The 25,913-nt window shown below is 32.9% G+C and overlaps 1 protein-coding gene across 3 annotated transcripts in view; it reads left to right on the top strand.

Moving 5' to 3' along the window:
- LOC114335725 (solute carrier family 2, facilitated glucose transporter member 1) overlaps positions 1 to 25,913 on the top strand; it is a 508,422-nt gene that overhangs the window by 174,398 nt on the left and 308,111 nt on the right. The window contains exon 1 of one of the 3 annotated variants that reach the window (XM_028286009.2): positions 9,219 to 9,323. The exons of the other annotated variants lie outside the window; for them this stretch is intronic. The gene's annotated coding sequence lies outside the window, so the exon portion shown is untranslated. Of the gene's footprint in view, positions 1 to 9,218; positions 9,324 to 25,913 lie in introns of those variants that run through there. 3 annotated transcript variants of the gene reach the window in all.

Genomic DNA, 25,913 nt, shown 5'->3' with positions numbered 1-25,913 from the left:
GGCTTTGACTATAACACATATATTAATAATCTAAAAATGCTCTATTTGTGGCTTGGGCCATTTTTGCTCTGAGGGCCCCGTATTGTTACAATACTACTTGCTGACAGCTGAGAAGGGCCGTCATTTTCGCATTACGCAGTGCTGCGACTGGTATGGGAATGCTCGGCATACTTGAAGACATAATATAGAAGACGAAAGAACTACGTTAAAGGAAAAGTCTTAGAGAAAGTATCTATATACATACATTTACTGGGATGTGAGCTAAGTGAAAGATGAAAGCAGTATTATGCAATGAAAAACTGGAAATAGAGATTAGAACTAGGGTATTGAGATACGACATCTCTATACTGTTATGTGGAGTTGAGGCGTGGACAATTACGGATGCAACTGAAAAAATAATTACTAGCTTTAAGATCTGGTGTTATCGAAGAATGTGGAAGATACCATGGACACAATACATAACAAACACGGAAACCTTAAGAAATATTTAAAAAGAGAGGAAATACTCAACACCATGAAGGAAGATATCTTTATTAGAATCTTTGTAAATAAATAAATTTAAAAATACAGATATAATCCTGAATGACCAACTTGACTTGAGACACACAGCTCTACCGTCCTCAACTTATTAAGTTAAAGACTATAAAGTGTAGACGCATAATAAAAACACTTAAGAAAGGCACACGGCCGAAACATCTGTAGTGATATTAATTTTTACTGAATTTTTATGGAAGTATTGAAAAGAAAAGTTTTCAGTATTTTATCATCGTGAAGAAGACTGATACAAGGCGAACGCGTGTGATTTTATAAGTTTTAAAAGAAAATATTGATAAGAGGAAATGGCTGGCCACTTATTCAATGAAAATGTTTAAAGTTTCTAATAAAAATATTATTTTCATTAAAGAATTAAAAATATCATATTGTCCATGTGTTTTTCCCTAATGTGTTCTTTGATTCTATATTTTTGGCATATTTATAAAAAAGCAGCACCTGTGCGTCATTATTATTATTCTAATGAACTCTTGGCATGAGTACTTATATTTTTTCATCAGATGTCTAATAGAAAATATTTATTTTACTTCTAAAAAAAAGTACAACAAAGAGCATACACCTTACAGGTATGTTTTAGTTCGATAATTGCGTAAGACTATTTTTTAAATACTGCAGGCTTGTTTTGGTCCAAAAAGTAATTAAAGTATCAATATAAGCGATGAATGATCTCTTGTTAGCTATGTTTGTGCCAAAAATGTGAGAAATTTGGCAACTTTTTTAATCATGCTAGTAGAAAGTTTAGATGATAATAATACGGCACAAAGTCTATAAATTTATCTGCATGTCTATCTCTAGTAAACATGTGTCATTATTATCTGACAAAATACAAGAAATAGTTTTATCTAACATAATCGTATCCTATTACCTATTATTAAACGCTTTTATTTAGTTCAATAGCTTGCATCAAATCTTTAGACGTTAATTTGACTGGCTTTTCTTCAATGCAAATGAATGAAAATTTGCAGACATGCATTCGCTAGAACAATACACGAATAGTCAATAATTTTTTTTATGTTTGTTAACTGTTTAAATAAAAAAAAACGATTTTAATCGAAAATGCTTAAATTCTCTTGTTTTTTACAATGTAGAAATTTGAAACTTTTACGGTTTGTAACTAATGATATGAACTATACATAATTTTACTTTTTACGTTAATTGTTTACGTTATGCTTCATAAATAAACAATAAAGTTTCAAATTTTGAACGCTCATATATTCGTTTATATAAAAATCGGCACTTATTCATGTCAAATTTCCATACGATACGACCCAAAACTTCAAAACTCGAATTAAAAAAATTCGTGTTTTTATCGTAGTCTTAGAAAAACCACCGGTAGAGCCGTTTTGTGCTACAATTAACATTAGAATTCATTTTGGCGTATTAATTATTAAGTAAACGCTTTTCTTTAGTTCAATCGTTTGGGTCAAATCTTTGGACGTTAATTTGACTGCCTTTTCTTCAATGCAAATGACTAAAAATTTGCAGACATATGCATTCGGTGGAACAATACACGAATAGTCAATAAAAAAAATTATGTTTATTAATTGTTTAAATAAAAAAACGATTTTAACGGAAAATGCTTAAATTCTCTTGTTTTTTACAATGAAGAAACTTTTACAGATTGTAGCTAATTACTGTAGATAGTTTTACTTTTTACGTTAATTGTTTACGTTATGCTTCATAAATAAACAATAAAGTTTTAAATTTTTTGCCGATTCTGACGACTTTTCATGTTTGTACATCATATGTTTGATACATACTTTAATAAACATGACGATATATTTTAATGCTTGAAAAGTGTAAGACTAAAAAGTGAAAAATAAAAAAATATGAAAAAAAATTTAGGAAACGCTTTTCTTTAGTTACGAGTGACTAAAATTAAGAATATAAAAAATCAACTAAAAAGCAAAAAATAAAAGTAATTGAAAAAATCTAACACATTCGTCAAAGAAAAGCGTGGGGCGGAAACCGTTTATTCGATGAAGACGCGCCACGCTTTTCTTTGACGAATGTGTTAGATTTTTTCAATTACTTTTATTTTTTGCTTTTTAGTTGATTTTTTTATATTCTTAATTTTAGTCACTCGTAACTAAAGAAAAGCTTTTCCTAAAAACTTTTTTCATATTTTTTTATTCTTTTTAGCCTCATTGTTTAAAGCGATCACCACGACCTTTACACCACAGACATTTTACTCTGTCTGAAGTCGTTCTGAACTATGTAGTTTTATTATTGTTTTTCCACTCCACTGTTTTAAATTCTTCAGTGTCGTCTCCCTGGTCCTCTTTTTCCTTCCCCTTTCCCTTGTATAACCAATATTTTTCATTTCTTGGTGTATGACCTGTAAAGTATCTCATTTTCCTTTAGTTTATGGTGTGGAGTATTTTCTGTTCATTTTGCATCTTTCTTAAGGTTTCTGCGTTTTTTACGTTTTGTGTTCATGGTCTTTTCCACATTCTTCGACATCAGATTTCAACGATAACAAGTCTTTTTCAGTTGCATTAATGATCCAAGCTTCAACTCCATATAACAAGAACAAGACAGAGAATATGTAGCATCTCAACTCCCCTTGTTCTAATCTATATTCCCAGTTTTTCATTGTATAATACTGCTTTCATTTCATCTTTCATTTAGCTCATATCCCAGGTAATTGTATCTAGATATTTTCTATATCTAGGCTTTTCCTTTAACGTAGGTTTGTTCGTCTTCAAATTTTTCTTACGATTTCTGCCGTCTGCAAGTAGTATTGTATCGTCTGCATATCCGAGATTACTCACTAGTGTTTCGTTAATTGATATGCCTTTATTTACGAATATGTAATAAAAAATATTTGTTTTACTACATACTAAAAAAGTACAAGAAAGAGAATGCTTAACAAGTATGTTTTAGTTCGCTGGTTGCATCACACTATTTTTAAAATACTGCAGGCTTGTTTTGATCCAAAAAGCAATTAAAGTATCAATATAAGCAACGATATAAGCGATGAGTGATCTCTTGTTAGCTAAATTTGTGAATGAGAAATTTGGCAACTTTTTCAAATCATGCTAATAGAAAGTTTAGAAGACAATAATACGGCACAAAGTACACAAAGTCTATAAATGGACATCGCACACATCTTATGGAAAATATAATGTCACTCAAATTCAATAAAATTTATACGAATAGATTCGTTTTAAATTAACGGTGAAATCTTATCATTGCGCCAACTCCATATTTTCAATAATAAGAGCAGAAATTGATATAAATAAATCTGAAATCAAATGGATACGTACATAAGTTAGAGAGAGAAAAATATTTTATAATACCCAAATTGTCGGTACTCCATAAATCAGCGGATTAGTTTCACTAATCCGCTTAGGCCCAGCGGGGTTTAAGCTCTTTTGAATAGCACCCAGAACAATAGTGATTGTAACTGACAGTTTTACTGACTCCAAAAATGTGATTTCGATAAACTTTAATTGCAATTTGCGCCGTAATTAATCATAATTAAGAGTTGGCGCAATGATAAGATTTGACCGTTAATTTAAAACGAATCTATTCGTATAAATTTTATTGAATTTGAGTGACATTATATTTTCCATAAGATGTGTGCGATCTCCTTTATCTGTCTATCGATAGTAAATATTATGCGCCTTTAACATGCATCATTATTAACTGACAAAATACAAGAACTGCGCTGAAAGCGCAATTCTCCCAATTGGAGACGGAACGTGAGAAAATCACTAAAATCAGAAAGTAAAGAGTATAAATGGGTTTCGGGAAAAACAATACCAGCTAAGCAGTTAAAGACACAATGTCGGAACAAACGCTTTGAAAAATTTACTCAAGAGACGCGAAAAATTCACGCAAGGTTTATCAGTTATCTAGCTCTGGACAAAACCAGTTGTTGATAGCAACTTCTATAGAAGATCAGGAAAAGAAGTTCCAATAGTTGAGACATAATGAAGGAAACTAAAGCAGACTAACAAATACTTGCAAACGCTGATATAGTGAAACACTTTCCAGATGAAGCTCCGGAGGTAGAAAGTGATTTTTCAGGATAAAAAAATTTTCTTGAAACAGTTTCTCCCATTAATTTAATAATAATAATAATTTTATTTTTATGCATCTTTTACTACCATTTGTATCTTACTATTATTAATTTTTATTTCTCTCATTTTTGTCTACAATTAACTATGTTGCTACATAATAAACTATTATATTAGTATAAAGCCACTATATTTATTATTGTTCTAGTTATAATGGCCAATGTCCCAAAAGAAAATAAATACAACTAAAACAAGCTGAAAATGCGAGCATTGTCATAACGAAAACTTTGTATATTTATTTCTATTATGAAAAGTAGTTTAGAATTATTAATAATTATGTTTTAATGTGCAATTATATCATTCTAATTTAAATGTTATGAACTATAAAGGTAGTTTACTCTTGATCCAAATTCATATTTTTTATATACCTCGTATAAAATTTTAATAAAATTTTATATAAGGTGTCCCAAAAGTAGTGGAACGGTCGAATATTTCGCGAACTGAACATCGGATCGAAAAACTGAAAAATACGTGTTCAATCATTTTCAAAAATCTATCCAATGACTCCAAACACCAACCTCCACTACACCCCCTGGAGGTGGGGTGGGGGGTAACTTTAAAATCTCAAATAGAAAACCCTAGATTTTCTTGCAGATTTGGATTCGTTGCGTAAAAGTAAGCAACTTTTATTTAAGACATTTTTTCGAACTGTGGATAGATGGCGCTATAATTGGGAAAAACGATTTATTCTGATACCATGGGTAAATTATAGAAACGGTCTAATATCTCGAGAAATACACTTCCAAATGAGAAACAAAACAAATTTTTTTAATACTTTTCGAAAACCTATCGATTAACACTAAACATGACCCTCCAACCCATCCCCCTGGAGGTGGGGTGGGGGGTAACTTTAAAATATTAAATAGCAACCCCCACTTTTTATTACAGATTTGGATTTGTCATGAAAAACTAAGCGACATTTATTCGAAACATTTTTTAGAATTGTTGATAGATGGCGCTTTAATTGGAAAAATACGATTTATTAGCGCCATCTATCAGCATTTTTAAAAAATGTTTCGAATCAATGTTGCTTAATTTTTCATGACGAATTCGAATCTGCAATAAAAAGTGGGGGTTGCTATTTAAGATTTTAAAGTTACCCCCACCCCACCTCCAGGGGGTAGGTTGGAGGGTCATGTTTAGTGTTTATCGATAGGTTTTCGAAAAATATTAAAAACCTGTTTTTTGGTTTCTTATTTGGAAGTGTATTTCTCGAGATATTAGACCTTTTCTATAATTTACCTATGGTATCAGGATAAATCGTTTTTCCCAATTATAGCGCCATCTATCCACAGTTCGAAAAAATGTCTTGCATAAAAGTTGCTTACTTTTACGTAACGAATGCAAATCTGCAAGAAAAACTAGGGGTTTCCATTTAAGATTTTAACCCCACCTCCAGGGGGTGTAGTGGGAGTTGGTGTTTGGTGTCATTGGATAGATTTTTGAAAATGATTGAACACGTATTTTTCAGTTTTTCCATTCGATGTTTAGTTCGCGAAATATTCGACCGTTCCCCTACTTTTGGGACACGGTTGCATCATAAATCTTAGAACAAGAAGAGCTTTTTATGAAGAATAACTTTTATTTGTCAAATTAAAAATAAAAGAGTTATAAATGAAAATGTTCTTGGTATCCATAATTTGAGAAAAATATTCAAATATTTTTTCCATTAGAAGGATGTACACAGACACAATACTGGCTAGTGATTTTAGTCAATAATTTTGCCAATTCGGCAAAAAAATTATTTCTAAATAGTTAATAATTATTACTAAATAATTAGTAATTTTGCCAATTTCGGCAAAATTCTCAAAAAACAAAAAATTACCTTCTACAATCACTAGCCAGTTGTGTCGAGTTTAGGGAACGACTAGGTATAATCAAATACTATGGACGTCCATAGTATTTGGTATAATACATAATAGGTGCGTTCGCGGGTACAGTCATAGATTTATAATACTCTAGATTGCGCCTTACGATCTTAAAATGGGTGACGGTTGCGACAGAGATAAATGAGCCTATTTGGTCGGTAGTCTCTTTCTAATTCAAGGGGAGTATCGACGACGTCACTATCCTACTCTGTCGTCGAGTATTTTAGATGGTTTGACATTTCGAGCGGATGGCGACGAGAACTGGTCGTTTGTCTTCGGACGTGGATAATCCTGGTTCGAATCCCATACCAATCTTTACTTTTTTATTTTTAATTTAATCAATATTGCGTTTATTAGATATTATTACATCTCTAAAATAAATCTATGCAAAGAAATATATAACAAATAAGAAAAACTGTGTAGGTACCTATATAGATTTTTAAAAATATAAAAGCCAATGTTATTTTTTTTAATAAGTTAATGGTAGAATACTATAAAGTAATTAAAAATATTCGTAAAAAATTACCAATAATTAATATCAACATAATGTACCATCGATTTATTAATTGAATCGGTCATTTCAAAAATAACACGAGTCACATATTCCTAATTTTACAGAAGAGCAAAGAAAACTTAACTATATAGTCGAAAGATGGATGAAATGGATGACATCAAAATTCAAAGTTAGGTATATTGTAGTTTTGTTCCTAATGTTTTTACTGGACTGGTGTCGTTTTTGCACACAACGTTTATCTTAAAGGAGTCTATTCCTCTCAAAAAGTTAGTTTCTCAAAATTGTGGACTTTGCTGTTTTTGAAATGACCGATTCAATTATAAGTAATTAGACATTATTTTTATTTATGAAACTATTGTTACAATTTTTTAAAAAAGTGGAAGCAAAACAAATATTATTTACATCATTCGAATAAGGACGAATTTATATTAATAACGAATGACTTTTATTTTACTATGCAGTTCACAAAATGTATTCCAATATTAACTTACTATACATAGGTACTACATTTATTATCTGCTAGATTTACTTAGGTCCATTTTTCAGAAGTAAAAATATCTAATAAACGCAATATTGATTAAATAAAAATAAAAAAGGTAAAGTTGGTATGGGATTCGAACCACGATTATCCACGTCCGAAGACCAAAGACCATTTCTCGTCACCACCCGCTCCAACTGTCAACACATATTACTCGATAAAGTGGGATAGTCACGTCGTCGATATTCCCCTAAAATTAAAAAGAGACTACCGACCAAATAGGCTCATTTATCTCTGTCGCAACCGTCACCCATTTTAAGATCGCAGGGCGCAATCTAGAGTATTATATATCTATGGGTACAGTTGACAAATTGTCGCCGACAATTTCTAACCTCATTTAATATAAATAATATCGTTAATGGATACATAAACAAGGTATATTTACTTTTAATTAATATTAATAACTAATTATTAAATTATAATATTAAAATATACCTTGTATATTTATCTATTAACGATATTAATTATATCATTTTAAAGTGCGCATGCGTTTTGCTGCTAATTTGTCGCCGACTAGTCCTCGACAGGCTCCCGCGAACGCACCTAATATTTTATAGCAAATGGAACAGTCCATTTATCATAAAGGGGAGGCCGTATTTATACTGGTATAAACCTTTTTAAAACTGTTAATAAATTATTGCTTTTAAAATATTTATACTCAAATTGTATTTTTGAACATCTTATTTATTTTATATAATAATTAAATTCACTATCAAATGTCATTGATGTTTTATTAATACTTAATTTAAAATTTAGTTTGACATTCACGAAGTGTCAAACTCAAATGTAAATAACCTATGCTTGGCAAATCGAGATTTTAAGAAAAGTAGCCTACTTTCTAATCAACCACTTGAGCTGACGTTTAGTGCGTCTGTAGGAGATAACCGGATTGTGACGTCACATTTTAGAGTTTGAGGTCGATTATCTCGAAGACGGTTAGATATATCGAAATGGCGTTTTCAGATTTGGATTCAGAAGGCAAAACTACATAAGAATCCATCGATACACCTGCTCTAAGTATTGCAGGAGCGGCGACGCAATAACACACAGACTTTTGCAAATTTATAAACGAAAAATTTTCGTTGAAAATTTAGGTAAGGAGGGCCAATGTCGTCTTTTTTTTTTAATTTTTAAATCCAGAAAAAAAATAAAAACACAGTCTTATTCTGTTCAAATATATTATCCTCTGGACAAAATTTGGTGAGTACAGTCTGCATAATGATGAAACTATAAATAAAAGTATTTTCGGCAAAAACTTCAACTGCAGTTTTCTCAAATGTAAAGATTTTGACATTGGCCCTTTTAGAACAAAGCCACAGAAATAATTCTTAAACTTCTCCTAAAATCCTGCCCGAATGGCGCAGGCTCATGTTATGCCGCCGCTCTGTCTAGTAATCCCCTTAATCTTCGAACCAATATTGCGTGTCAATAGCGATAACACCCTTGATTTCAGTCTTTATCAGATCAATAGCTCTTTTCCACATTACCTACAATAAAAGAATTAGCCTCTTTGCACATTAATAACGATTTAGCGAATCTCCATCTCCATCCCCTCCAACGCCTACGTAAGCACCACACCCCCATTTTCAGTTTACAAACAGGTGGGTAGACCAGGACGCATGTCCTCTGAAATTTCAGAGGGTAAAACAAGGGCGATTGGTAGTTTTCCAGGAATTTTCAGTGTATGCGACAGTCTTTTCACGTATCAATTTGATTACTCACATATACAGATAAACAGTGATTGTGAAAACGAGGATTTTGATCAGGTAATTTTTGTAGTGCAATTACAATAACTGATAAGGATAATGTATTAGGCAAACATAGGGAAATGTGTATCCCCATGATGTTTGATTACGAAACACTACAATGTGGTGATGTTATAGATTTCCGTCTATTGATATGAATTTTGTGGTTGAGTTTTGTCGATATTAGTACATGGAAAACAATCAACTATTTGGTGAGGTTAGAACTATTTATGCAATTGTGGTAAATGTGTAAATGTTTTAAGGTCAAAGGTCAATGACAGTTTTCCTTTATATAAAAGCTTTTTTAATCTTGTGGCTCTTTATAATTTTAGAATTGCGTCATTTTTTAATTGAAGAGTTATTCGAAAAATGATACATTATTCTTTATAAATAAACATAATTTAAAAATGTGCAAAAGAAAGTAGCTGTAAGTAGTTTAAAATAATGTGCCAAAAATATGCTCTGGAAAATATCAATACGGTATCTAATGGAAAATGAACGTGAAATATTCTAAAAATAACAGCTGGGTTTTCTTCTATATGTAGAGTGAGCTATTCGTATTTAGTTTCACTTCGTTGCATATTTATTTGTTTTTGACGCTTGTTTAGTTTCGATATTAGGCAGTTTAGTCTTTAATAAAATCCACAAAGAAAAGAAATTTTTTAAATTTTTTTTCTTATATTGGCTGTATACCACCAATCACAAAAATTGGAAAAAAATCCTGTGTAAATACAATTTTATTAAAATCCCTTTAAGGGCTACATCACGAACGTTTTCGATTTTATTCAAAAAAATCATCATCAGTGTTTTTTAGACAGGTTGAATGCCAGCTGAGCCACCAAAGAAATACTAGGATGAAAACCCTTTAAATGTTATGTACTTGCATTAAAGGTGCATACTTGACTAAAACTCCATAGGATGGATATAAATAAAAAAGAATAATGCCCTTAGATAAGGTATGGACCTTCTCAACACACAACAAATTGAGTTGGTTACATTACAACAATGTGCCATTAAATAGTTGCCATTAAATTGTTGTAATGTAACCAACTCAATTTACATCCCACGTATTATGAAGGTCCATACCTTACCTAAGGGCATTATTCTTTTTTATTTATATCCATTCTATGGAGTTTTCATCAAGTATGCACCTTTAATGCAACTACAGTCGGAAAAATTAAAGAATGCCCATGAATGATCACATCAATCACTTATTTTGTATTTGCTGTCTTTTTCTACAAATAAGAAACGTTTGTTGTAGAAAAAGACAGCAAATACAAAATAAGTGATTGATGTGATCGTTCATGGATATTCTTTCATGTTTCCTACTGTACATAACATTTAAAGGGTTTTCACCCTAGTATTTCAACCTGTCTAAAAACACTGATGATTTTTTTGAATAAAATCGAAAACGTTCTGTGACGTAGCCGTTAAAGGGATTTTAATAAAATTTTATACCTTTTACAAAGGATTTTTTTTTCAAGTCTTAAATAGTTCATCTATGTACGTAGACGCAGACAAAAGTTTCTATTAGCTTTGATAATGTTTTACACCTTCGAACCATAGTTTTAACATTTTTTTCTTTGAAACCGTCTGTTTTACATCGGTCGTACTTTACATTTTTATTTATGCACTCAAGAAGAGTCACCCATTTCTGTATCGTCTTCTGTGCCATTTATTTTTGTCTCCCTTTTTAGGTCAATTTTATTTCCACGAGTTAATACGCAATGCTATCATATACGTTATTGCACCCATATGCAAAAGCACACTGGCTGGCGAAGCGTCCATGTAACCACTGTTACCATTGGTAACAGTTAAAAATCTTGCAACTAAATATTTTAGTACCACTGTGAAGAATGTAATTCCATTTTATTTTTTTTTTCAATAGAAATATGAGTGTTAATAGTAATTCACTAAAAAGCCAACTAGACGCACGAAAATATTGGCGAATTTATGCGACTCGGTTGCAGGTTATTGTTACCACTTTTAAATGTGGATACAAATGAAGGTCCATCGGCTATCGGTCGGACGGTCGGAGACGGCTCGTGTATGAAAATTTTGAAAGGTGATGGCGTAAGCGCGCTGTGGAGATTAGTAGGCTTGTCACCACTTTTCGGAATGGTTACAATGGTTACTTACCTATTACAGTGTGCATGCAAATAAACATGGATGAGTGTCATTGACGACTTTTTTTGAAATTTTTGACACTATGATTATCCAACTTAAAAATATGTTTTCTAATTCAAAGCAAAAAATTTTCAGATAGGGCCTTTCATCAATTTGTGCAGCTATATGGACAAAAATAATTTGACACAGTAAAGTTAAAAACAGAATTGACATATCTTTATAATGATCTAGATTATATTAAAAAAATGTACAAGAATTGTATTAATATTTAACGTCTTCAGAACTTGATAATGCGTTACAGGAATCCTTTAAATTGGCAAACCTATTTTTAATAATTCCGGCTACAAGTGCATCCGTTGAAATAAGTTTTTTAGCAATGAAACGGATTAAAACATGCCAAAGAAATACCCAATTGCAAGATCGAATGTCGTCATTTTCTTTAATTTTCATTGAGTAACGCTTTTTTAATGGATTAATGACAAAACCCTCTTTCTACGATTCTGTTATTAACATTTTTCCAAATAAAATAAACAAAAACTTATATTTGCGAGGTTCTTTTAAACAAGATTTTTTATATCTGGATTTGGTAACACTTTAGAAAAAGTCACGCGTTGCCACTGCAAAAGCACCTTCCAGATTTTGCCAGCTCTCTGGTAGGTACATCGCGTAGGCAGCATTTTTTACCCTGTGCTATTTATGCCCTGAGCTTGAGTTCAGAGCCGGATTTAAGGCAGTGGGGGCCCCTGGGCAGAATTGGTGTGGGGCCATACCTCCTACCATTTAAAAAATTGTTGTTACAACTCATGTATCTAGCTAACTACAGGGTTTTCTCGTTTAGAAATTAAAAAAAATGTTGATCTACTTTTAAAAATATATTTTTAAATACATAATAAAAAATACAAGAACTGTAATTGGTTTTTTTGGTACAGTAAAACATTAAAAATAAACATAGTAAAATATATGGTTAATCCCAGGTACTTTTCGAGATTTTTTCATTGGGAATTCTTTAATTATGTCAGACATGTCTGGTTGCTTTAGGACATCGTGTTCAATGTCCATTATAATAGAGAGATGATTCAAACGCTCTTGGCCCATCATAGACCGAAGTCGATTTTTAATTAACTTAAATTTTGAGAATAACCTCCCTCCACTGCATTAAATTAGCATCAGAACTAAATAAACGAAGTGTCACCACAACATTTGGAAACGTATCATTCACATTATTTTCTTTTAACAGTCGGTACATTTGAAGTTCTTTACTTATATTTAATGCGCTAGTTCTTTACTTAGGTATATTTAATGAGCTGATTTCCTCTTTAAATTAATTGAAAAAATTCTACAAATTGTACCAATTCTAAATATAGGTTTTCATCTAAATCATTGCTATCAATGTCGGTAAGCTTCAGTTTCATTGGAAGTTAAATTTTCCAAATAATGTAAAAATCCAAAATTGGAATTACTCACATGAAGAAAGCCTCTGACTTAAAGAGGAAATAAAGTGAACTATAACAGTGATTAAATTTTGAATTATAAATTTCTCTGATGTTGCCATTTCAGTCCCTGAAATATTCCTTAAAAGAATATAAATTCTTTAAGTGATCTAAGTGCCGGCAGTGCCGGCACTCCTGAATTAAGATCAATATTTGGATCTTGGAGAATACGACTTGTACTGTTTGTCCTCTTTAAGATTTCATTCCAAAATATTGCAAATATTCTTGTTTCCAGTAAACACATTCGATTATACAAACCATTTGCATCGTTACAAGTTTCAAATTGTTGCTCGTCGTCTTACGAAATTTTGGATAATGCTTCTTTGATCTGATTATAACCTTTAACTAGTTCTTTTTCGACGTCAATTCTAGATGACAATCTAGTAGTAGGTATTTACTCTTTTAGGAACAATAATATTTCTGCCACGGTCGGCGTTGCTCTCGCTTAAAGATGCTTTTAAACATTGGATTAACAAGTTGTATCTATCTAGAGGAAAAATACATATAGTTCATATAGTCCATTTAGGAAATCAAAGAATGCTATGGCAGCAGGACAACACTCAGCTGCAGCTTTTGCAACTAAATTTAGAGAGTGGGCGGCACACGAAATCCACAACGGCAATATATATTATCTAATTCCAGCCTAAACACCATTGTATTTTCCACTCATAACTGACGGGTTGTCCTTGGGCCGTCCCCTGCAGATTTTCAAATTGATATCATCTTCTTGCAAGAATGTCATTAGAAAATTAAATATATCTTCTGCTTTATAATGACCGTGCTTGGCAAAGATACATTTTCAACAGGAGAGAAACCTTCCATGTAGGTAACGAAAAATCACAGTTAATTATTGATTGACAAAAATTATTCTATGTGAATAATGTGCTGATTTTTTTTAAGTTTGGGACTTTGTGGGGGCCCCCAGAATGTGGGGGCCCCGGGCAGCTGCCCAGCCTGCCCCCCCCCTTAAATCCGGCCCTGCTTGAGTTAATAATGGTGTTGATTGAGCATGGTATTCGTATGAATGTGTGCAATTTGTGTTCGGACACGTGTGTATACGTAAATATGCGTGAATTCAATCAACAAATTTTATTAATGACATAGCTGCAGTCTCTATGTCATTTTCTCATTTAATCCACGACTGCTTGTTAGAAGTTAGAATATATTTTTTTTACTCTCTGCTTTATTTCCATATATACCTACCAATAAGACGTTTTTTATAAGCCACTGGGATCAGCCGTGTCAGAGATGAGCCGTGTCAGAGATGAGAATTCTGTCATCCACGGAGTCTCACAGCTCAGATTCACACTCAGATCTGCAGCTACTTTTAACTTGACTTCTAGAGATATGTTTCTTTTCTCCTTTTTTATTGTCTTTTGCCAGAAAAGAGAGTTCACGGTTCGTGTTATTGTTTTTTCTTCTGCTAGAATATTTCTAAATATTTGAAGGTCTGCTCTTTATTGGATATTCTCATTTTGCAGTGTATTTTTAAGCATACCACTTTACTGCTTTACTTTTAAGCATACACATTCTTTTTTTTAACCTCCGTATTATATATGTACGATTTTGGTATTCACAGAGATCTTTATTTGATCATCAGTAAAAAGTAATATACTGTGTGTTCAGTTTCAGTGTAATAACTGTTAAAAGGATGAAAGCGTCATATACGGGCCATGTGTTTCGTAATGATAAGTACAGTCTGCTACAGCTTATAGTCTTATAGTGTAAGGCTAAGATAAAAGATAGTGATAGGCTAAGATTAAAGATAGAAGAGGATTGGGCAGAAAGAAAAAATCCTGGAATAAGCGCAACATAATACATGCGGCACAAAACTCAGAAGCATATCGTATGATAGTCGCCAACCTTCGATAGTACACGGCACATAAAGTACAACTGCGCATTTTCCCACTTTTATTCCTATGTTTTGGCATTTTCTCATCTATTTCTCTACAAATCTTTCTTTATAAACCTTAACCAAGAGGATGGGTACGTATTTTCGGCTGTAATGCTATTCAAATGGGGATCCATTTTTTTCGAATCCTGAGAAAACTAATAAGTATTTTTGAAAAATTTAAACGCAGAATGAAAGATTACGTTATTACCGAGGGCCGAAAGTCCCTGAGAACTTCTATAATGTTTATTTTAATAAGTTACAGAGGTGAAAACTAAGAGAAAATTTAGTATGATATTTAATTTCAAATATGTCATTCAAAATAAACTTTTTATTTATTCTAAGGGACTTTCGGCCCTTGGTAATAATTTAGTCTTTCATTCTGCGTTTAAAATTTTTCAAAAATATTTATTGGTTTTTTCAGGATTCGAAAAAAATGAACACAATGTTCGTGGTAATATTTTGCAAATCTATCTTTGTTATACAACGCACTCAGTCGAATAGAATATTGTCAGCATATTGTCAGTCAGACAGTGAAAATGAGTGACAATTTTAAATATTTGACATGAATCGGGAATATTTTGAGTTGTTGATTAAATAATATTGATATATGATATATAGTGTATTTGATAATAAAACGCAGAACAACAGATGTAAAAATCGATACAAGTAAACTAAGAAACCCACTCATAAAACAACGCCTGACAGATGAAATTAATAACCGTTTAATGAATGTTAAAGAACAAATCCAGCAAAATACTGAAACAGAGACAAAATGGTTATTAATACAGACAGAAATAGATAAATGTCAAAAAGAAATTCTTACACCAACCAGATACAAAAAGAAACAATGGATGACGGAGGAAATCTTAGATTTAATGGAAGAAAGACGTCAGCATAAAAACAAAGATAATCAGATGTACAAAAATGTGGATAAACAAATAAAATCCAAAATTAAACAGGCTAAAGAACAGTGGTTAAAAGAACAATGCGCAGAAATAGAAGAACACCAGAAAAGACATGATAATTTTAACACACATAAAAAAATTAAGGAATTAACGCAGATCAACAGAAAAAGAAAACCGGGAATACTAAAAGATATAGATGGGAAACTTGTGTTGAGTACTAACGAAAAATTAAAGAGATGGACAGAATACATAAATGAATTGTCCAAAGACAATAGAACAGAGCAGATGGAAGTCGAAGTAGAAGATGATACGGTTTTGAAGATATTAAAAGAAGAAATTAAATCGGCATTAAAAAACAGCAAAAATGGTAAAGCAGTAGGTCCAGACCAAATCCCAGTAGAAAGCTTAAAATGTATAAATGATGAAACCTTAGACATTATCGTAGACTTGTTTAACACAGTGTACATAACAGGAAACATACCAAAACAATGGTTACTCTCAACCTTTTGTGCTATCCCTAAAAATACAAACGCTAAAGATTGCAGTGAATACAGAACAATATCATTAATAAGTCACATTCTCAAATTATTCTTGAAAATAATACATGGTCGTATAAACAAAAAACTAGAAGAAGGAATAGATGATAGTCAGTTTGGGTTCAGAAACGGACTAGGAACCAGAGAGGCGTTATTTGCTTTTAATGTGTTAGCTCAAAGATGCATGGACATGAATGTGGATGTGCATGTTTGTTACGTTGATTTTGAGAAGGCTTTTGACAAAGTAAGACATGAAAAATTAGTCCAAATTCTAAAGACAAAAAACATAGACAAAAGGGACTTACGAATAATAACAAACCTTTACTGAAATCAAAGAGCACAAATTGTAATAGATGACGAACCCAGTCCAGAAATTGAAATCAGGAGAGGAGTTCGGCAGGGATGTATTATGTCTCCATTACTCTTTAATGCATATAGTGAAGCCATTTTTGAAGGAGCATTGCTATCTCAAAGTGAAGGAATAATAATTAACGGAAGATCTATTAACAACATAAGATATGCAGATGACACCGTGATTATAGCAAGCTCTGCTGAACAACTCCAACTACTACTGAACAAAACAAACAATTTCTGTAAAGAATATGGACTAAAAATGAATATAAAAAAGACCAAATACATGATAATAACTAAGAAAACAAACATACAAACAAGCATACATTTGGGAAATGTACCGATAGAAAGGGTTGATAAATACAAATACCTAGGAACCTGGATTTCAGAGAAAAATGATCAAACAACAGAAATAGGGACCAGGATAGAAATAGCAAGAAATGCGTTTGTAAAAATGAAAACAGTTCTCTGCAACAAAGACCTTAGCTTAGAACTGAGAGCAAGAGCTTTGAGATGCTACGTGTTCTCGATACTATAATATGGACTTGAAAGCTGGACATTAAAGCAAGAACACATAAATAAGCTACAGTCATTTGAAATGTGGTGTTACAGAAGAATGCTTAGAATAGCATGGACGCAGAGGAAAACGAACACGGAAGTATTGCGAGAAATGGGTAAAGAATGCGAAATAATAAACACAATAAAAATAAGAAAGTTACAATATCTGGGACACGTAATGAGGGGACCGCGATATGAAATGCTAAGACTGATAATACAGGGAAAGATAAGAGGCGGAAGGAGTATAGGAAGAAGGAGAGTGTCATGGTTAAAGAATTTAAGGGACTGGTTTAGATGCAGTTCTATAGAACTCTTTAGAGCAGCGGTGGATAGAGTAAAGATAGTGATGATGATATCCAACCTCCGATTAGGAGACGGCACTTGAAGAAGAAGTGTATTTGATAAATAATTGATTTAAGACCTGAACTTTATAAAAAGTTATTTATTGTGTATTATTTAAGGAACGTCCAAGCAGAGAATACATCAAGATATATTCTGTGATCCAAGTATTTTGTTGTTAAAGATGTTCAAAATTGCAAGCGTTTCATAGTAACAATATATTATTAAAAAATCATTTTAACACTTTTCCTCTTTTCTCGATTGAGTATTAGTTTTTGTTGTACATATAAATTATAACCATCACTGAATACATAGTTAGTGAAAAAATTATCACATTTATTAACTGAATTAATAATTTGCAATTATACAAATAACAGTTATTCAAGAACATTCAAAAGCCATCTCTTTAAGTTAATTATGACATTGTCAAGTAGAATGGCATTCTAGTAATATTTCCATATCCATACCTGTGTGAATTTTACTACACGTAATTTGTCGTGTAAAGACAGAAAAAGTAGGGATAGCCGTAAAATATTTGCGAAATATGTACCCATGGCCTTAAACCTTATTGTGATTTAAATTTAAATGAAGTGGTAGATTCTTGTGGCAGGGGAGTCCAAGCAGGGATTTTTGTAGTTACTCGAACGCGTCAGATTATCATATGGGGAAAAACCTGGTACCCTGCAGATGTACCTCTAGCATATATTGGCTCTTAACACAGGGAAGTTCGCTAAGGGGGCCCGAAAAAAAATCTATCCTTAAGATAAGGTAAGTTAAGTACTTAGTGAAATACTCAGAACAAGGTTCCTTGATAACATCGATGAAGACATGAGAAATGTGGAAATACGTGCTTGGCGGGGGAAGGTGAGCGATAGGGAAGACTAGAGAGAATACTTGAGGAGGCTAGGCTAGGACCCACACAGGATTAAAAAGCCAGAATTATGATGATGACGACACATAAACTAATCTTACCTACCTTTGCATGTTTGAAGAGAAGCTCAATGGATTAGCTTAATTTTGTTCTGCACTGTAGAATATACGAGCAAAACTTTTACTCATCTATTTTTAGTATTTTATTTTGATGGCCGTTTTTGACATGAAAATACTCTATAAACACGAAACACCCATCTTTTTTATTTTAACAAAGCCTAGTACCTATTGTGTTATTATTACTAGAGTAGATTCATAAGAAACCAACGGAAAGAAATGGCAGAATTGAAGGAATACAATAACATACCAGCAAACGAATGGGAAAGATACTTGACGGAACTGTTTAAAGGAAAGGAAAATCATAATCAAAATAATAACCTACCTGCATTAAGACACGAAATTGAAATCAGTTTTCAGGAAGTAGGGGTAGCCATAAATTCACTCAAAAATAGGAAGTCACCAGGACCAGACGGAATAACCAACGAGCTTCTAAAATACGGAGGAGAAAGTATAACCCTAGAGATGACAAAACTTATACAAAAACTAATATTGCACTGCAAGATACCAGACGCATGGAGAAACAGCATAATGATACCAATGTTCAAAAAAGGAGACAAAGAAGACCCCAACAATTATAGAGGTATAAATCTACTAAACACCGCACTTAAGCTAACCACAAAAGTCCTAACCAACAAAATCAATAAACTAACAACTTTATCAGATGAACAACAAGGATTCAGATCCGGAAGATCCTGCGTAGACGCCGTATTTGTACTGAGACAAATCACAGAAAAGGCCATTGAGTACAATAAACCAGCATATCTATGTTTTATAGACCTGACAAAGGCTTTCGATCGCATCCAAGTCGAAGACGTCTTACATTTACTGTATGGAAGAAACATACCAATCAATATTATACAAACCATCGAAAACATCTACTTTCATAATCGAATACAGGCAAAGATAAATGGAAAACTAACGCAGTTTATACCAGTACAAAGTGGAGTCAGACAAGGTGACTCATTAAGCCCACTGCTCTTTAATATAATAATGGACGAAATAATAGAAGCAGTACGTAAAGGTCGTGGTTACAGAATGGGGAATAAAGAAATCAAAGTATTGTGTTATGCAGACGACGCCGCATTAATCGCCGAGACAGAAGACGATCTCCAAAGATTAACACACATCTTTAATACAACAGCCAAGAAATACAATATGATAATATCAGCAGAAAAAACCAAATGTATGACAACATCTAAATACCCACTACGATGTAAAATCGAAATTGATGGGAAAATAATAAAGCAGGAAGCAAGGTTTAGATATCTGGGAATTGATATAACCAGTTACGGAGATGTTGAAGAGGAAGTACGACAACAAAGCTTAAAAGCAAGTAAAGCGGCGGGATCTCTTAATGACACAATCTGGAAGAACAAACACTTAAGACAAGACACAAAAGCAAGAATCTATAAAGCAGCAATTAGACCTATATTAACATACACGGCGGAGACAAGGCCTGACACATCTAAAACGAGACGACTACTAGAAACAACAGAGATGAAAATACTCCGACGAATATCAGGGAAAAGTCTGTTGGATAGGGAGAGGAGCGAAAACATAAGAAGATCATGCAATATAGAAGACATAAATGGATGGGTGACAAAACGGAAACAGGAGTGGAACGAACACATTAGTAGAATGGCAGAGGATAGGATAGTACGAATAGCACGAGATAAGTCACCAAATGGACGAAGAAGTATTGGCAGACCAAGAAAAAGGTGGTGCGATAACCTAAACAATTTAGGAGGATAATATTGAAGAAGAAACAGGCTTTAAAGCCTACATACAAGAAGGAAGAAGAAGAAGAAGAATTACTAGAGTAGAGAGGTAATGGGTTTTAACAAGAGCTATGACCTTTTGAATAACACGTAAACTTGTCTATTGTTTCGGTATGAATCATAACTCTTGTCAAAATCCATTACCTCTACACGTTTTTATAATTATTCCTTATCTTCTCTGTCTAGCACTTATACTTTTAGTTCACATAAAAAAACTTTTACTATCGTATTAAAATGCCCAACCGTTAGAAAGAACACAATTTTCAGTCCATTCACCCCAAAACATTGAGCCCAAGTATCGACCCACATATATGAATTCTTCAAACAATAATGAATAAAAAAGTAGGTATGTATAATACGTGAGTAAACGACAGGCAGTTGTAGTGTTTACCAGTAATCAATACAATTATCATTTCAACAGATTATCATGATAAAGACGCCGCAACGTTGGGGACTAGTTGAATGTGATGATGAAACGTTGCTCAATGTTACGCTTATGTGCTTGTGTACGTGTCTATTGGCACAACCAAACGGCGATGCATATTTTTACGGTTTTGTGAAGAACTTTATAATCCGACGTTTGAAAACACCTAAGGGACTGGAATACCATTAGTTTTCTATAATTTTATAATCGATATATAGAATAATAATTTACCTGAAATAGTTATTAACTATTGTCTTTCCAAATTAATAGGTATCTACACTCACCGGCACAAAAAACCGCCACCCCAAAAAATGGGTCATTTTTAATGTCCTGTATTTCCTAAACCTGATGTCCGATTTAAGTAATTCTTTTAATATGTTATAGCCTTATTCTTTAACAATATCGCTGTAATAATATTGTTGCTAGACAGATACATTGTCATTGTACACAGGGTGTACGAATCAAACTGTGTTTTTTCTCAAACTTTGGAACACCCTGTGGAATGTTCTAGCTTTTATAAAATACTGAAATTAAAACCCAACTATAACCTCAGGTTTTCTTAACATTATGTTTTTTGTTTCATTCGCTTATATTGGATAATAAAAAAGTTAGGCACTTTAACAACTACCCCTGTTTTTCGTCAATACAGGGTGTTTTTAAATAAGTACGGCAAACTTTAAGGGGTAATTCTGCATGATAAAATAATGAAAGTTTGCTTTATAAACGTATGCCCGTAAATGCTTCGTTTCCGAGATAGGGGGTGTTGAAATTGTTCTTACAGACTGACGATTTATTTATTGCTCTAAAACGGTTTGTGATATGCAAATAAAATTTGGTAGATTTTGAGAGGTAGTTATTGTGCATTTTTTGGCATACAACTAAGAATTTTATATTCATCATTGGCGTGCATACAGGCGTGCATAAACATTTTAGATATATCCCGTATGCACGTCAATGGTGAAAATAAAATTCTTAATTGTATTCCAAAAAAATGCGCATTAACTACCTCTTAAAATTTACCAAATTTCATTTGCATATCACAAACCGTTTTAGAGCAATAAATAAATCGTCAGTTTGTAAGAAAAATTTCAACACCCCCTAGCTCGGAAACAAAGCATTTGCGGACATACGTTTATAAAGCCAATTGCCATTATTTTATCATGCATAATTACCCCTTAAAGTTTGCCGTACTTATTTAAAAACACCCTATATTGACGAAAAACAGGGGTAGTTGTTAAAGTGCCTAACTTTTTTATTATAACATAAGCGAATGAATAAAAAACAGAATGTTAAGAAAACCTGAAGCTATAGTTGGGTTTTAATTTCAGTATTTTATAAAAGCTAGAACATTCCACAGGGTGTTCCAAAGTTTGAGAAAAAAACACAGTTTGATTCGTACACCCTGCATACAATGACAATGTACCTGTCTAGCAACAATATTATTACAGCGATATTATTAAAGAGTAAGGCTATAACATATTAAAAAAATGACTTAAATCGGACATCAGGTTTAGGAAGTACAAGGCATTAAAAATGACCCATTTTTTGGGGTGGCGGTTTTTTGTGCCGGTGAGTGTATATCATAAAATGTAATGAAGTAAAAATGAATACTTTTACAATTTCTATTTAGATCCTCTTCTAGTCCCGACTCCACTAATGAAAGTTGGCTATAATCATTACAAATTCGTCTCTTCTTCTTTTCTGAAAAGTGTCTGTGTGTTTTAACCCGGTCCAGTCGCGAATATTTTTCAGCCAGGATTTTGTCATCTACCAGGATACCTTTTTCCTTCGATTTTACCCTTCATAATCAACTGTTGATTCATAATCAGCAGTGAAATTCTCCAATTTAGATCAATTGGAGAATCTACATACAACCAAATTTAATACGTTCGCGGACATGGCTAAAAAAATATTGACTTTTAAAAATGCATAAATATGATTTTTAATGAAAAATACGTTAAATAATTCGTAAAACGTTCAAAACTAACATAAAAAAATTGAACGGACAACATTGTATAAGTAATATGTCAAAATCTGTAATGTAAATATGAATGCCACAAGCAAATAGTTTCAGAATCACTCTAAAGTGCTAAATGTCTCACAAAACTTTGTTAAAGCATTTGCCCATGTCTTCCCATGTCTTTATCTTTGAATCCAGAATCCCATGTCTTTATCTAGAATAAGCTACTACTACTACGCAGAAGAAGAATAATTCGTAAAAATATGCCAGATAAAATTTCTAATAACGAGACTATATTCAAAACTAAAAATTCTTTTAGTATCATTTTTAATGTCATCGTTGATAACATAAATACTACTACGTTCGTTTTCAAGAGAAGCTCGAGGTCGCACTGATCAGTGGGTGTGTCATGTCGTCGCAGCTTGAGTGTAGGTACTTTATAAACCTTTAGTCCAGATTTATGCATCCACTTTCGACCTCGTTCCTTTCGTCGTATGCGACGACATAACACACCCACTGATCAATGACCTCGAGCTTACCTTGGGAACGAACGTGGTATAGTACGACAAGACTTTTTGGCTCTACCAAAATCTCTCGTATGTTGATGCAAAGTTAGAGTTTAGCAAAGCATATCGCGCACAAATAAGGTATGGCTGGCATCTTTCAAATTAAAATTAATGAAAAGTAGATCCGACCTTCAATGGCGAATGTTTTGGAAGACTTATCATGCTGATACTGAAGTTAATCGGGTACCTATTGAGTGATTAAATTAATATAAGTATGTACACTATTATTAATAATCAAAGAGGCTTAGGATGGAAAATACAGTATTACGATGGCTAACAACTGTATATTGTGATAGACTAAAATACATGCATAATTCATACAGTTGACAGTTTATATTTTTCTAATAATGTTTTTAGTGTAATACTATGCAATTAGTTAATTACTAGTAAAATATGTTCAATTAGTAACACAACCAAATAATACCTACGTACTCTAGTACATACATAAAACTAATTAATAATAAAAATTATTTATTTTGTTGGCAACTAAATATTGGGTGATAGACATAGAAAAAATATTTAAAAAATAAAAAGGGAACATTCCAATAGTTCGCTGTTTACCATAGTTTTACAAACTTACAAAGAAGTTAAAAGTTTCAGAGGAACGTTTTCGGTCGGGTCCGACCATCATCAGTGAAACATTCTATTAATCTCGCCTCCTGGATTTTTGTGGAAATTATATATAAAATCAGCGTGCAAAGTCTTTACTCGGAGGTTTCTGGGATCGCTGAATACGAATATCATTGGCGATGGTCTCTGAGGCACCTGACGAGCAGGATCAACTGATTTTATATTAGAATTTCCATAAAACTACTATAGACGAGTTCCCTCCTGGGCACCAGGTGTATGGGAGACCATTGACGACATATTATTCGTATTCAGCGACCCCAAAATCCTGCGAGCAACGAGTTTGCACTGACGAGGCCTGTCCTGGCCAACAGGTGCATAGGAGACCATCGCCGTCATGATATTCGTATTCAGCGTGTCCAAAAACCCCCGATTAGCAAAACTGAACTCATTTCAGTCAATTATCTCCTAATTACAAACTTACCATTTGAAATCGCTTCGAAACGCATTTGGCAAAATGCTTTTTCCGTGTTCAATAATGTATTTTTTAGCAAGGTTCTGAAACTGTCTTCTTGTGGCATGTTTAATTAATTAATAAGAGCGTAGGCGCAAAATTTCGGGCCAATGCTTTTTAAATGCATTAGTTTTTTCGAATCCTGAAAAAACTAGTAGACATTTTTGAAAAATTTAAACGCAGAATTAAACATTACATTACCGAGGGCCGAAAGTTTCTTAGAATAAACAAAATTTTTTTTTAATGCGATATGTGAAATTAAAAATCACACTCAGTTTTCTCTTTTTTTTTTCGCCCCTGTAACTTATTAAAATAAACATTATAAAGGTTTTCAGGGACTTTCGGCCCTCGGTATTAATGTATTCTTCCATTCTGCGTTTAAATTTTTTAAAAATACTTATTAGTTTTCTCAGGATTCGAAAAAAAGATGAATGCATTTAAAAAGCATTGACCCGAAATTTTTTGCCTATTATGTTTAAAATTCTGGGAAGATTTTGTAACGAGATGTTCTCTTTTTTTCCTTTTGAGAACGATTTCCGAAGTGGAAATCGAAACGTCAAACATTAGCTTATTTAAAAATGTAATTTTCATTACACCAATAATTGTGGATAAATCCCTTATAAACATTTATCATCATCACAAAGTTTCCTGAGGCTCTTACGAATAGAATGAAAAAAGTTTCACTGAGATTCATCCAATAGCCAAAATTTGGTAGGTTTATTGCTTTATTTACTTGCCTATTGGGTTTCAGAAAGATGTTAACAACAATTTTAGAAAAGAAAAGTCTATACCTACTTTAATGTATATCATTTTTATTCAGTTGCAATGCGAAGGCAAAACTGTCTTAATTTTCACTTAGTTCCAGCAGCAGCAGCAAACCAGCACTCTCATATCGACGATTTTCGGCTCTTATTAGAGGCATCATCAGAGAGGCATAGGTTTGCATATCGTCGGAAAACTCGAACTGCCTCGGTTTGCTTATCGTCGAATACTGCTTATCGTAGGAAAATCGTCGATTTAGAGTGCTGGTTTGATGCTCTCTGAACTAAGTGAAAATTAAGACAGTTTTGGCTTCGCATTGCAACTGAATAAAAATGGTATACATTTTTATTATCTATTAGTATTACTCCTATTGAGTAACTAGGTCCATTTTCCGTTGGAATTTACCTAGCTGTGCAGACGGGGTTGTGAATTGTGAATTTTAGAATTCCCTCTTGTCTTCATTGCAGCATTCATCTGGCTTGCAATTTTTAGAAGCCATGGAGGTGTTAATAGGAAAATGGCCCAATAAGTTTTTCAATTAAAAATCTTTTAAAAATATTTTTAAATAGTTTTCTTAGGATGAAAAACTTTGACTTTTATTTAGCAGATATCGCTAAGCACCCACTATCATAACGTCAGTGGCAATGCGGCGACTAGCTCGTGGAGGGTAGAGATAAGCAAACCTATGCCTCTCTGATCATCATCATCATCATTCTCTTTGCCTTATCCCTATGCGGGGTCGGCTTCCCTAATTGCATTTCTCTACACAATTCTATCTTGGGTCATATCAATGTCAATCCCCTTTACCAACATGTCCTGCCTTATCGTCTCCGCCCAGGTCTTCTTTGGT

This window comes from Diabrotica virgifera, chromosome 1, assembly GCF_917563875.1.
Source record: "Diabrotica virgifera virgifera chromosome 1, PGI_DIABVI_V3a".
NCBI classification, from domain to species: Eukaryota; Metazoa; Arthropoda; class Insecta; order Coleoptera; family Chrysomelidae; genus Diabrotica; species Diabrotica virgifera.
The sequence above is the reverse complement of the archived record's forward strand: the minus strand, read 5'-3'. Positions and strand labels throughout refer to the sequence as shown.